The 13,311-nt window shown below is 41.4% G+C and overlaps 1 long non-coding RNA gene across 1 annotated transcript in view; it reads left to right on the top strand.

Annotated features, from left to right (window-relative positions):
* Positions 1–398: 398 nt before the first annotated feature.
* Positions 399–13,311, top strand: part of LOC141731476 (uncharacterized) — a 63,842-nt gene continuing 50,929 nt past the window's right edge. Inside the window, exon 1 of the long non-coding RNA XR_012583561.1 lies at positions 399–958. This is a non-coding gene — a long non-coding RNA (uncharacterized LOC141731476). The remainder of the gene's footprint in view (positions 959–13,311) is intronic.

Genomic DNA, 13,311 nt, shown 5'->3' on the forward strand with positions numbered 1-13,311 from the left:
TCTTGAGATCTGTCACATCTTTAGTGGAACATCCTACTTGTCCATGTGAAATGTCTTCTTCCAGTTATTTACGCATGGAAGCATTTCTGTTGTCCTGAGGGTACATATTAGTCTGGTTTGCGCTTATTTGGCTGTGATCCAGTGGCACACTCTGCCCAGACATCTTTTATAAATCATGCCCAATGTACTCCCATGCATTCTTTAGAGGACCACAACACAGAGTACAGCATGTCCCTGGATTCTTGGTACCAGCTTCTGACTCAACTGCAGTGTGCATATTTTGTGCTGGAGGATCTTTTTACTGCAGTACTTAATGTTCGGTGAGAGTTTAATCAAGAAACATGAGTAATTGGCATTAGCATCCACTTCTGAGCAAGAGAACAGCTTTGATAGCATCTACACTCATTAGACATTTCGTTCCAAACACTGTTCATTCCAGTCAGCACTCTTCATATTGGCTTCTGCTTTGTAAATACAGCACAGATTCTGCTGGGCACAGAAGCAGGCCTTGAGCAAACACTCCGTGGTTACACAGAAGCAAGAAGCTTTAACTGTTGAAAAGAAACAAGTGGAACACAACAGTTACTTAAAAAAAAATTTCTAAGCAGTGTGCAAGACAACAGAAAGATCTTCAATGACAGGACACAGGATTTATATACTGGCTGCCTACCTGAAATGAGTAGGATTGGTTTTGCTCACGTTCTGGTGTGAATCACTGGAAAAGCTCAAGCTTCCACTGGGGAGGCCTGATGAAAACTTGTTGGGCTGCACTCGTGGAACCAAAACAATAATATGCAGTGAAGGGGCATCAGCCATGCCAGGAGTGAGATGGGAGGGAGCCAAACAGGTCTCTGTGCTTTGCCCTTGTCTGCTTGTGTAAGAATCCTGAACAGAAAATGGAGTGCACCAGCAGGTCTGCACCACAGCCCTTGTCCTCCTACCACTGGAATCAAGGCAGGTGAGAGACATTTAATCACCTTACAGGCTCTGTTTACTTTTTAAATGCAGAAACAGTTAAATACAGAAACAGTTAATAGGCTTTCATTAATAAACTTTTCTCTGTCTACTATGGAAATGAAGAACAGACTGTTATGGTTACAGTGCCAGGGAGTAGAGTTTTGGTGTTGAATATTCTATACATACACACATACATCCATGGTGGGGGATGTGATTTCAGGAGGAAAGACCAGGGGCTGGAAGTGGGAAGGGGACCATCCTGCCTGGCTCCCTAAGGGAAGAAGGTATTGGGGGCAGCAAAGTTTATTTTCCCTGATTGTCAAAACCAGCAAAACAAAATAATGCTGATTTTCAGGTAGCTTATAAAATAACAATGTTATGTTACTGTGGTATCTAAAATGGCCCTAGGGCAGAAGTTTGGAAATGTGTTCTGTGTCAATTCACCCCTACACTCTCTGATTAAATTTGTACCCAAATCAAGTAGTACAAAGTCTCAAATTGTTTAATAAGTTGTCTTGACTTATAGGTTTTATTTTGTTTCTTTTTTTAAACCATTACCTTGAAAATGTGGAGCAGCAGGAGCCCTGAATTTTGTATCTGTCAGTAGAAACAGTCCGGGTATCTTGTTCTGCTGTTCTATGATACTTTACACTTTCACAGCTTTAAGGCACCACTGAGGGAACGTGCCACCTATTATTTCAAGTAATGCTAACTAAGCTTATGTTGAGTGAAGCACAAAAACATCAATTTCTTTATATCAGTGTTTGAGAATAATGTGCCTATGCAAGGACTCTTGCATCCCAGTTGCCTGCTGTGACCATCTGACCTGAGTTTTTACTCAGTGCTGCATCCTGCAGGGTGATCTGCAGTAGCCAAATCATTTCAAAGAGCTTTAGGCCCATGGTTTCCTAGGGGTGATATAGCCAAGAGTCAGAAAATCTGAGCAACCACTTCTCATTTAAGGAAGTGCCATTTGAGATCTGCTACCCTAGAAATTATCTAACAATATCATATAGAACTAGCCTGTCAAGGCTCTTCATCTGGCACACAGCACTGAACCCCATGAAATTTGGCTTTGCTTGATTTTTGGCCAAATCTATTTGCCCTGAGCTGAACACAAAGTTTGTCAGGATGAAGGATGTAGTAGTTCAGTGCCCTGGGACAACAGTTTCTCAGTCACCTTTCCCTAAACAGAATATTTTTGTTCTTACCAGCCTTACACTCTTCATGCTTGTATCCCAGGAAGAAGGCTTAGGTAAAATCAGCCCATCTTTCTCCCTGCCTGGGCTCAAGGCTGATCTAGGAGACTGGTTCAGCATGAGAGCCCTTCCCCCTGCTACCCACACGTGAACACACTGCCAAATCTCACCTCTGACTCTCATGTGCTGCCCTCAAGTCATGCCATGTCATGCCACCTCAGGTGCCTGAGACATTTGTGGGATAACACTTGCAGTGCAGACCCTCTTGATGCTGTTTTCCTGTTGCCCAGTAGAGGCACTGAAGGAATTACAGCTCACTGGACAGATACTTATAGATGCTGATGGCCACAGTCCTTTCCTTTGACCTATTCCAAACATCACTTCTCTTCATAAAAAGTAGTAAAAGCCCAGCATTGGGCTGTCTGTTTATTGTTGCTGTCACTTCCTAGTAGCAGCAACAAAACATGGGTTGCTCCACCCAATCAACTTCCATTTCTCATCTCCTCTTTCCTTTGTTTCCTCTACTACACCTGTGCTTTGTTTTATTCTCTCTTAGAGATTCAGGAGGATCTTATGCTGGAGTAACAACTGACTCTCAGGAGCACTGCAAGAGTGTGGCTCTGATTCTTCCAGGACATGGAGGGAGAAGTGTGTCAAGGGGATAGAAAGTGAGGGAGTCGAGGGTGATACAGCCCTGATGGACCAGAAGAAAGAATGAGCTCAAGGGAAGAGTGTGAGGGCAGAAAAAGGGGTAAATGATAGAGATAAGAGCATAAATATGAGCAGGAAGAAACAACACAAGGCCTTAAAGACAGAGTTGGCAATATGATGAAGAGTTAAGGACTGTCAATAAGTAGGTTCACAATCTGAATGGGAATGGATCAGAATTGTTAGCTGAAGCTCTGTCGATGTTAAGGAGAGGAGGAAAACAGGCAGCAGAGAGTTTGCAGCAATCCAGTTACTCAGAGGGGACCTTGGCTCAGCTCTTGAGACCTTAGAAGCTCACTGGAACAAGGTGGGATGATCATGGGAACAGGCTTTCTTGGGGAATTCTTGAGGTTTTCTGAATGGAAACAGCATAGAGAAACCTTTCTACAGCAGATTTATATCACCACTGGCTTTGCTGCTAGCTGGAAATGCAAGACAAAGCGAAAATAAGTATTTATTTTCCTCCAGCTATCCTCAATCATTGAAATATTGAGTGAGTCTCTGAGTTTGGTTTAATCAATGCTGCTCTGGCCAAACTTGTCACTTATAGACAAAAATGCAAGTATGCCGAAGAGAAAACAAGGCCAGAAAAAACCCCAAAAATACTATTGACAATGACCTTTGAGCAAAAGTGGATTTTGTTTCTGTTACACTGGTATCTCTTAAACATCCTGGCACCAATTCCCAGCAGCAGAGTTCACAATAAAGTGTTTGGATAAATGACTTGATTTGTCAGAAGTTCAGAGCACTTCCCATTAATGAAGTGGGAACATCAAATACCAAGTTTCTTCCAAAACAACTTAATTAGTTCTGACACTTTTTCTGATCCCAGGTCTTTGACATGTCTCCTGTGACATCTTGGACTTTTTGGCCTGGTTTCCTGGTAGAGAAACTGTCAGTGACCACAAGTCGGGTGTGTTTCAAGGGTTTTGTCACAGGATCTGGGAAAAAATGGCCTAAAACCATGCAGAATTTTCTTTATTTTGTGTGTGCTGAGGGAAATAACCTTAAGAAAAAAGAAATCCTATGTTTACTCATGGTGCTTATTCTAAGCAGAAAAAGCAGAGGAGGATATCTGGTGTAGCTGAAACTAACTACAGTGCATCTTTCTGAGATTAAGAGTGGCTTATACTAAAAAAAGATAATCTTAAATATTTTGTGAAACCATAGTGTCTGCTGATGCTTTCCCTGAGGATCATGGTGGATATTGAACTCTGGCCATGTGACTCTGACAAAGCCAGCATAGGCTTTTTAAAAATTGTTATTGTTTTATTTATTTATTTTTTATGTTGAATAGCTCCATTTTGGCTGAAAGAACCAAATTTGTAAGATGGAGAAATGCTGTTTACCAGCATGATAACCTTGTGTGGCAACAGACTCATGATAAATACTCCATAGATCCAGAAGTTCAGTCTGATGCATGGTCTGGACCAGACGGTTCTCTTGCAGTGTGATGATTTATTGTATTGCCCAGCCAACTGGAGTGGCATTAAAATGAATGATACCAAGATCCTGGTTTGGAAATAGTCTAGGCCATTATGTTTTAATTACAGATTTCTTAAAGGACAGAAAAAACCTTGGAGAAAGAGAATGAATTGGAAACAAATTGTAATCGTGACATTCTGCCCTCTCTGCTCTCTTCTCCTTGCCATTTTTGGCAATTAGGGCATTATTTCTTCTTTCCTGTCAAGGACTGGTAGGATTTGAAAAAGGCTTTTCAGTCATTTGCCTTGTGATTTGCAGAAAAGGAATAAAAGAGTTGTTTATTCTTCCATGCCTGCACAGCTATGTCTGCGCTTCCTTTTTCCTGGTACACGTCCTTTGCTGGTTTTCTGAAGAGGTTTCATAAAGTCAACATAAGAGATGCACCAGTGGGTTGCCTTGGCTAAATCCTTGATAATTTACAACACTTCATGATGCCATAAACCATGATGTGCTGAATTGTTCTACCAGGCTCTATGTTCACATCTTTCTGTTTATTCTTAATGATCACATTTCTGCATGTTTTGGTTATTCCAGCTAACTCGTGTGTGAGAAGGTCTCCAAGTTGTCAAATTCATTCTCAGGTTACTAGGGAAAGTAATTTTCTCTTTTTTTTCTCTTATTTTATTTTAATCTATGCTAATTTTAACTACCTTACTGATTATCTTGTGCTCTGTCAATTATGTAGCTACCACAGCTCCCGTATTTCTGCTGCAACTAGAAAAGTTTTCAGCACCACCATAAACATTCAGGGTGCATTCTCTGGTAATAGCTCATACTTTCATGATATCAGATAGGATGACTCCCAGAAAGACAGTCTGATTTCAGCTTATCCAAGATATCTAGTTAAGACAAGGCAATTTTGATCCCCTGCAGCCTATCTAACCCTGCAAACCCTGGTCATTCAGACACAGAGCACATGTACAGGTCTGAGTGTGACTGAATGGGTTCAGCCACCCACATCACTGTGTGGAGGCCATCAGCCTCCTCATCTCCCCCTCACCTTCATTTGGGAACTGAGCTCTTACAAGCACTCACTTTGCATTTTGATCTCTCTGGCCTCCAGTGAAGTGTGCAATTCAGTATGATACCCAGATAGATCATGTGCTAGTCAACCTCAGCCTTGGATGTGCAAAATTGCTTATTGAGTCTAAAGGTGGAGGAGACTTGTCACAGATATCTTTTATGAAAAATCCTTTCCTTAGTATTTTTCCTCCTGAGAAGCTGAGAAGCCTCAGGAACAAAATTTAAACAATGGTTATCTGCTGCTGTGGAATGCAACAGGTCCATCTGTGATTGGTCTTATGTGGTTGTTTCTAATTAATGGCCAATCACAGTCAGCTGGCTCGGACTCTCTGTCCAAGCCACAAGCCTTTGTTATCATTCCTTCTTTTTCTATTGTTAGCTAGCCTTCTGATGAAATCCTTTCTTCTATTCTTAGAGTATAGTTTTAATGTAATATATATAATAAAATAATAAATCAACCCTTCTGAAACACGGAGTCAGTTCCCCATTTCTTCCCTCATCCTAAGACCCCTGTGAACACCGTCACAGAGACTCACATCTGTTTCCCTGAATTCATACATGGTCAGCTTTGGATACACCAATCAGATACCCAGGAAGGATGCTCAGGTCACCATGACTATGATTTTGCATGAAAACCTTAAAACTGCGCTCCTAGTTTTGGATTGTGATGCCTTAGTTACCTGCAAGAAATTAGATTTTATACAATCATAGCTTGGTTGCTTATTTTGACAGAGGCCAAAAATGTTGGTACAAGTCCCCTTTTCTGATTGTTCATATTGCAGCCTGCACCATTGAATCTGCTTCTCACATGGTTCATGTAAACTTTCCAGTGTGCAATCCCTATGAAGAGATGATCAATTAGTATAATTTAATAATTACAAATAAAACCATACTTCGGATTTTTCCAGTGTCATGAGCAGCTGCTGATGGATCTACAGGCATAGAGTATCTGTCCATGCCCTCCCAAGGCTCTCTTGGAACTGCTCAGTGATGTTAAGCACTCAGACAGCAGGGATTTTTTGGGAACAGTCCAGCTTGCTCTGGTATTAGGAACCATTTAGCAAATGGTGATAACTAATTTAATTAGGATCAGATGCTGATGCCATTTGTGAAGATGATGCCGTATGGACACAACCCACTGTTCTTTGGCTCTGAAGCATCTTTCTCTGATTTTTGGAGTGCCATGAGATACAAGCACAAGCACACTGACATCAATGCACAGTAAATGCTTGGAGTATTCGGATATTTGTCATTCAACCAAGGTATTTCATCTACTCTGTTGTCAGATGCCATCAAGACCAGCAGTTTTATATTTCTTGAAAGGATTCATTCCTCAAATGACTGTCTCAAAGTAATCAATGTTCTGAAATTCTTGTCACTTACTGTGCAATTTACACGTTAGGTCTAATTTACACGCTTTGAGTGCTCAGAAGATTGGTCTACAGTGATAGTATATGTCTACTTCTTGTCAGTCAATAGAGGGATTCTGACTAATTGCTGGTGTTTTTCTGCTGTTGTGGGTTATGCCTACATGTTCTCTGGAGCATGACTTCCATCTTCTGTCAGTTCAGGAAAAAATATCTTCACTTAATAACTTGCTTTACAGGTCAAGAAAGTCCTGTTTGTATTTTTTACATCCTACAATTTGCACTGTTTCCAGCTAAGCTGTGGAGCTCCCTGCCACAAGGATAACACAGATATTATAAAGTTTCTATGGTTTTTGGAAGATGTTACACAAGTTAATAGGATCTGTTGTATTATCTGCCCTCCATCTAGCAGTGGTGCTGAGGACAGAGGCCTGATACAGATTGTTGCACTTATTTTGTCAGTCCTGGCTGCAGACATTTTGGATCACAGACTTGATCCATAATATGCATATGACCATATTTCTATCACTTCCACACCTCATGACTTGTGTTGAAGCACCAGTGGAATCAGTAGCTGTTGTGTTTACTTCCAGTGCCTCACATTTGACTACCATCAAAACTGACCATTCAGTGTGGTGGCAGAGAGAGAAAAGTAACAGAAATGCTGCTGACACCTCCAGGTGGATTCCTGATGTCCCCTGTTGACAATGACAACAGGATCAGGATTAACTATGACCCTACTGTTTTCCTCACATCTTTTTTCCTCTGGTCAGGTTCATTCTGAGTGACCTGGATGTTTATCCCCTTACATTGTGCATGTGGACACACCACCTGGCAGTTGCATTTATCTCACAGCTGGTTGATGGTTTCTTGTTTGGCAGCTGAGGGGCCTTCAGTTCTTGCAGATATTATTGTCAGTGCTGGTGCTGGTAAGAAGCCTTTATAGGTAACTGACAGCTTGCACATCCAGGCACATCTTTAGTTGTGATATTAGGTATTTAGCAGGATTTGTGGATTCATAGAATCTGACAGGGATAGCAGTGAAAAAGCATTTCTGCTGGGGTCCTGTTATAGAATAATATCTATGAAGAATACTCCATTTTCTATTCTCTACATGGCTGCTACAGGCAACTCCAGAGTGAGAAAAGGGGCAGAGATCTAAATTTTGCCTTGTTGCTGCATCTTTGATTAAAAATATTCTTGTTGATATACTGCAAATATGAAATCCCAATAAATTCTTTTGTCTCTGTTTGCAATGAAGGAAGAACTAAGAGAATCTGTGCATAAGACTGAAACAGATCTGACTCCCTGCAAACAGGTTTTTAACCAAGAATTCGTCCTTCTTTTATTAACCAACTGAGAGTATATCTATTGTGTGACTGAGTCAAAGCTCCATTATTTCAGATTTGTAAATGCCCTGCTCTGGCCCTCCAAGGAGTTCTCCAGCACAGTTGTTAGAGAGTTTCACAAGCTCTACTTCCATGCCACATTTTTCCCAATGTTTTCCTCATCAAGGAGCAACCGAAAGAGAACAAAAATACCTTTAATCTGCTATTTTCTCAAACATTCCTCCACAGGTCTGTGAACACAGAAGGAGAGATACTTCTAGAGATACAGCAGCTGAAACAACTCATAATGCTTTTCACAGTTGCTTTTTTGATTGTTATGTACAGACACAGACACAGCCACAGTCTCTAATTCTTGGGCAGTCTCGTCATTTTTTTGCGGCTGAGATCCTTTAGGGGAGGGGACAGCTTTCTGCAATGTGCCACTTGCTGTTGAAGGACTGATAGGAGCTGGTGGCATTTGGCTCTTGCTCTGAGATTTTGCTAGATGGGTTTTACTCCCTGAACAGGAACTCATCCTCTCCACATTTAAATGTCTGTTTGAGGGAGGTTTGCTATTATAAAATTGGCATGCTGCAAGTACAACCAAGATCCAAGGAAGAGAGCAGCCGTCAAAGAGCAGAAATCCACCTTCCTTCACAGAACATGGGGATACTGTGAGAGCATAACGTGGTTTAAAAGGATTGAGAGGAAACTGAGGCAATTTAATATTAGATAAGAGTAGAGGTCTGCAAAAACATATTCCGTAAAATCCCACATCCCTATTTCTAGAGTCATTCTTCTTTTTTCAGTTAGAGTTTCCAGGCTTACCAATATTCAGAACACAAGGTTTAATAACAAAGCTCGGGGTTGTCTAGGTTTTGGTGGTTTTTTTGTTTGCTTGTTCTTTTTGTTGGTTGGTTGGTGTTTATTTGTTTGTTTGTTTGTTTGTTTTGTTGGTTGGTTGGGTTTTGGTTTTTTTTTTGTTGTTGTTGTTTTTTGTCTGGTTGATTGGTTGGTTTGTTTGCTTTTTTAATTTAGCTTTTTTTTTTTGTTTGTTTGTTTTTTTTAAATAAGCAACCTGCAAGGGTTTTTTAATAATAAAAGCAGTGTTTAGCCTCAGAGAGCAAAGCCCTCACTATGTTGCAAGTAGCTCAAATGTACAGGAGGATGAACTCCTGCCCTAAGCAGCAGGAGACAACAGGAATGTGCTGAAGAAGGGGGAAGGGTTGGTTGCAGAGCAGGAGCAAATGATGTAAAGACAGGAAAGGGATGCTTTGATTTTTAAAATAAATCTGGGTTGGTTTAAACCTTTTCAGGTGAACAGCACTGGCCCAGTATAAGGAAACAGAAAACTGCAGTGTTTAACCCTGGAAGATGAGAGATGTACAAACCAAATCTGTAGTGTGCACAGCAAGCAAGAAACGGCAATAACTTTCTAGCTACGAGTCTAGGATGCTGCTGTCAAAAGCACTGATGACATTTGATGCAGCAAATGAGATTGGAAGGAAAATTCAGAGTCAACATCTGCCCTGGGGCTTCTGACAAGTAGATGTAAACTGATGGTCATCAGGATCCTCTGCCAGTGGAAGAACATGTCTCAGGACATGTTGAAATTGAGTTATCATTGGCTAAATTGAATTGCAAGGAATTTGTGTGTGTGTGTGTGCAGTCCTTTGAACTGGAAGAGCAGATACTCTGCAAGCAGAGAGGAATGAAAACCTGTGTTGTGCTGCTGTGCAGGCAGTGCCTGGTGTTTGGGGACCTCTGATTTTCCTTACCAAGCTGAAGAGTTTGGTGTTAAAAGGCAAAACATGATCTAGTGAACACGGAGAGACGTAAATACTCAATAAAATTTCTGAGTGCTGTGAATAGAGACCTTAGGAAGGAATTGCCTCTACTTGCCCGAGTATTTGCTTCTGTTCCAAAACTGAGTTCCTGTAAGAGCTGTGTATTAGAATAACAGGCAGCTGTGTCACTTCTCTTACAGAGCAGCCACTCAAAGTTCTCCAGACCCCAAACTGTCCAAACTATTTAATTTCTAGTTCTAAAAGCATATTTAACCTTTGTTTTTATAAGGCTTTCAAATCTTGTTTCAGAGCTTTGTCAAACTAGGATTTATTGGTGATACAACATCAGAAAACTTGCAAAGCTCCTTTATTTTTCTGAGCAACTGTTTAAGGGTAAAAGTCTGCAAAGGCAAGTATCATTATTTTTCAATCACTGTCTGTACATGAAATAGGAATTTTCAATGAGATTTTGATCCCATATATATATACATATACATACACGTGTATATTTACAGATTTATAGATTTAAAATCTATATTTATATAAATTGAAGACCTCTTCCTCTACCCAATGAATGTTGCATTTACAAAAATGTATTTAGAACTGAATGAAAAAAATATGACCTCTATTTTTCTCTTTATTTAGAGGAATACAGCTGACTTCAATAGAAGTTTCCTTTGATTAAAGCTAGTGAGTGTACCAGAACAGCCTTTATGTGTCAGGGTATAGAACGGCAAGCTGAAATAACCCAAACAAGTTTACTGTTCAGGCTAGGATTTAAAAGTCCTGAAAATCCTATTTTTGTAATTTTTATTTCCCTTTAACCCCTTGGCAATAGCTGGTAGGACTCCTGCCATAAGCACTAATGAATTTTGCATTGAATTCTGACTCTTGGCATTTAGGGCTTAATAAAATCTTCTTTTCCTTTATCTGGAAGATTCCTTTTCTGCTAATTGGTGTCAACATCAATCAAGATCAGAAGTGCAACAACACTAGTTTAAAGGCCTTTTGCTGATCTGCTTTATACCCCAAGTAACATGGAGCTGTAGTCAGCCTTCACATAAAAGTGGCAATAAATATTCTTTCACTGTAAAATGCACAAAATCCTTAGAAACTTTGAAAAATGGTCCTGTTGCTGTAAATTAAAAGCTGCTTTCAGAGGTCTGTCAGTTACACAAGTGGCATTTTGAGTGAGTGGGGCTGTGCTAAATAGTTTGTGTAGCCTTAGAAGAGTTTTCTCTGGACCTCCAAAACTGTGGATGACACTGGAGTTTTTCTTTAGAGGAAGATCCTCTGGAAAATGAGAGCTGAATCACAGCTCCATGGATGTACATGCCTGATATCATAAAGCACCTTTGGGGGAACTTTCATTGTTTATGGAAGTTAAATGCATCATTAATTAAAACCTGTGGCCAGGATGGGGTTGGAAGTGTGGATGCTGATGGGCAGCACCTTGTTTCCATTAGAGGTGACTGCCCCTTGCTCTGTGCCAGGCTGGAGACTGCTGGAACCCAGGACATCCCTCTGGCTGTTCTGAGCAGCCAAGACCCCTGCCAGGGGCTCAGAGACCCTGGCACAGAGCCCAAAATGCCCCTGTGGTTTTGATTATGACCCATGGAGCAAATTGCCAACCTTAGACGAAGACCTGCAAACCACAACAGTTTAAGTAGAATGATAGTGAATTTATCACAAGGTGAAAAAGCAGATTTTGGGGTTTTTAGAATGGGGATTCAGGGGGCAAGATGGTGGAATCTGGGTGTGTCCAGCCTTTCTCTTTCTTCTTCTTGGCCTCCATCTTCTGCTGTGATGTTGGCACTTTTAGATCAGTTTAGAGTAGAAGCTCACTGTCTAAAATAGGTGATAGGTATTTGAAAGTAATTGTAATTATTGTGTACAAAGTTTTAGTATAAAGACATAACACTGCCCCGGGGAGGCAGAATGCCTCTGACTGTCTTGCTGAGTGGACCTCAGCTGGATAGGAGAAAATATTTTATAGATAAGATTAAATAAACGGCCTTGAGACCGAGAACTGAAGAGCTCTGACTCCTTCTTTGAGTGCTGGGCTGGGAAAGGAGAATTTCCAGCTTCCCTTGGGGTCACTGACCAGTGAGAGATCCCAAGAGAAGACCAGGGTCCTACTGAATTTGGGGTTTGCCCAGGTCAGAAGAAAGATCCAGGCAATCAAGGACTCTGGATAGGTGCCTGCAGATGATGCTTGGTGCTGCACAAAGTGTTGTCTGTTGGTGAGACAGTGGCTCCTGGGGCAGTCAGCTCCCACCATCCCTGCAGGAACTGCACCAGGAGAAGGTGCAGCAGCCCACCAAATTCAGTTGTGGGGTTGCAATAACTTCTCCTTCTGTCTGCTGGGAGATTTAGAGTAATGTTATTTGTCCAGACAAGCCATGAAAGGATGATATCTAAAGTAAAGAAGTGTAATCCTTACAGTGGCAAGGGACCACAGCCTCTATTCCCAGCAGTAACAGAGGGTAGGTGTGTGTGAGCACAGAGACCGAGGCAAGGACTGGAGGAATGACTGGGAAAGGTGGTTTCTGAGGAATGGCCTTTAGCAATGACCAAAACTTGTGTGGCAACTCCAGCTCAGGATTCCCACCTCCATCACTTAGTGTAAGTATGGAGTTGGAGGCACGTGGAGATCCCAATGCCTCTGTAGGGCCAGAAAGCTGCATTGATGAGTCTGGTTGTGTCCTCTGAGAGACAATGTATTGATTAGTAAAGTGTAAGTGAAGAAAAAGATTTTTCTACACAGAGAATGAAAGACACACAGTAAAAGCTGTTTTAATTATTTTCTTTAAGCAAGGATAAATTGCATGCAGGATATTTCCTGCCTTTCCTGTGGCTGAGCTGGGAAGGAGTACTTTCATACACAGAAGCAGTATGAGACTTGAGTCATTGCTGACACAGGATCAGGCACAACAAACAGCAATTTCCAGCCCTCCCATGCATGCTGCCTTGTGGCTCACACTGCTGCACAGCTCGTTGGGCTGCAGCATTAGGGTGGCTTCATCTTCTTGCCCAGTGAAGCCTAAATGAAAAATGGGGACCTTCATGGCACTTCCTTTGTTAGGTGCTGCAGTGCCCATAAAGTAAGAATATACAAGGGAAGGACAAGCATGAAATCATAGGAACATTTAGGTTGGAAAAGATCCTAAAGGTCATTGAGCCCAACTGCTAACCCAGCACTGCCAAGGCCACCACTAAACTATGTCCCCAGGTGCCACATCTGTATGTCTTTTAAATATCTCCAGGGATGGTGACTCCAGGCCTTCCATGAGTGGTCTATTCAATTGCTTGACAACTTATGGTGAAGAAAAGTTTTCTAATATCCAATCTAAACCACCCATGGCACGATTTGATGCCATTTCCTTTTGGGCTACATCACTTTTTACTTGGTAAACGAAAAGAGGCTGATGTCATCTGGCCACCCTCTCCTGTCAGG

The sequence above is a fragment of the Zonotrichia albicollis genome, chromosome 1 (assembly GCF_047830755.1).
Source record: "Zonotrichia albicollis isolate bZonAlb1 chromosome 1, bZonAlb1.hap1, whole genome shotgun sequence".
NCBI lineage: Eukaryota > Metazoa > Chordata > Aves > Passeriformes > Passerellidae > Zonotrichia > Zonotrichia albicollis.